At 45.3% G+C, this 1,781-nt stretch overlaps 1 non-coding gene across 1 annotated transcript; it reads left to right on the top strand.

Moving 5' to 3' along the window:
- The first annotated feature begins 850 nt into the window (after positions 1 to 850).
- Positions 851 to 937, top strand: TRNAK-CUU (transfer RNA lysine (anticodon CUU)). The gene has a single exon. It is a non-coding gene; the product is annotated as a tRNA-Lys (tRNA).
- The last annotated feature ends 844 nt before the right edge of the window (positions 938 to 1,781 follow it).

Raw genomic sequence — 1,781 nt, 5'->3', positions numbered from 1 at the left:
TGACATCTGCATGCTGCCTACTCGAAGAAGTTTCTCCTGGCTGCCCCCATCCACTCCATCTTCTTCATCAGGGAGCTCCCAAAGTACTGACTTGGCACGAATCCCATATTGCTTAGAGAGGCACTCTCCTATCAGAGGTGACACTGTAAGATCCTGCATCTTGTCTCTCTGCCCCTTCCTCTCCCCTCCCTGCCTCCCACAGTACTTAGCACGGGGTCCTTGCACAAATACAGATGCTCAAAAGAATCTCTGCTATTGATCCGACTAGTTGGCACTTTTATCCTCTCTCCAGTCCCCATCTTGCTCCCTTGGGCTGGAAGTTTATCGTTAATTGTTCTCCTCCTGAGGTTAGTGTCATGATTAGCTCCAGTTGTTGCTTGGGTGTGAGATGAACTTCATTCTTGATGGCCTTCTAGCGAAAGGATACCCACGAGGGTTCACTTATGAACTGAGTTCCCCTATTTCACGGCCAGTGTAAACACAGGCAAATATATAATTATCAAGCATTATTACCGCTTGTAATTACTCCTGCTCCTCAGTCAACATTGGGAACTACAGAAATGAGCATGAGGAGCAGAGTGTTTAAATTTTGCCCTCTTGCCCCTTAAAATATTTACTTTTCAATCATCACTCCAAATAATTTAATTACTTCTTGCTACCGAATGAGTGCATGTATATGTGAATTTGTGCATGTATATTTACAGGCCATCGAGAGTAAAGCTTCATAACTTTCTAAATGTCTGCCTCTCACTGAGTGTCCCATCAACTATTGCTAAGTATTCATTTCAAGGCACTGTTTCTAGACTGCTAAACACCACCATCAACAGTAATTGAAAAGCTCCCTGAGTTTGCCTGGCTAGCTCAGTTGGTAGACCATGAGACTCTTAATCTCAGGGTTCAAGCCCTGAGCTCCTGGGTTCAAGCCCCAGGTTGGGCACAGCTTTTGGCTTCCCTGATAGCTCAGGTGGTAAAGAATCCGCCTGCAATGCAGGAGACCTGGGTTCGATCCCTCGGCTGGGAAGATCCCCTGGAGAAGGGAAAGGCTACCCACTCCAACATTCTGGCCTAGAGAATTCTGTGGACTGTATAGTCCATGGGGTCACAAAGAGTTATTTCACTGAAGTATTTCCCCTGAGTTAATTCACTGAAGAGTTTCCTAATAGTCCAGCACTGTGGAGGGCTCCATGCATAGACCAGTGGTTCTCAAAATAGAGCCCCAAAACTGACTGCATCAGAATGTCTTGGGATAATTTAGAAATGCTGGCTCCCTGGCTCATGCCAGACTTGCTAAAGGGGCATCCCGGAGGATGGAGCCACTGAATACAAATTTTAAAACACTCCCTGGGGTCAGTCTCAGTCACAGTGTAAAGTCACTGATACAACTGCTTCCCTGCCTTATCCTTGTCCTGTGTGTTGCTCTGAATAAGCAGCAGGGAAAGCTGTGAGAAATGAAAACATGGTTGCTTACAGGACACTCTTCAAATCTGGTTCTCCTGTAATTATTAAAAGTGTCCTCAAGAACATTGATAATGATATTCATGGCAGTTAGAATGACAGGCTGCTCCTACAAACGCCAAATTAACATGGTAGCTTAAAATAGATAGATTATCTCTCTTTCGCATAACAGTCTGGATGTAAGCTGGCAGGACCAGTGTGATATCAGGCATCTTTCTATTTTGTTGCCCTCCAAAATGCAATACGCAGTGTCTATCTCCTATCCCAAGACAGCTGCCCTAGCTCCTGCCACCACACAGATGTTTCCAGTCGATGAGACAAAAAGG

The sequence above is a fragment of the Bos taurus genome, chromosome 15 (genome assembly GCF_002263795.3).
Source record: "Bos taurus isolate L1 Dominette 01449 registration number 42190680 breed Hereford chromosome 15, ARS-UCD2.0, whole genome shotgun sequence".
NCBI lineage: Eukaryota > Metazoa > Chordata > Mammalia > Artiodactyla > Bovidae > Bos > Bos taurus.
Note: the sequence above shows the minus strand (reverse complement) of the source record. Positions and strands in the feature narration are given on the sequence as shown.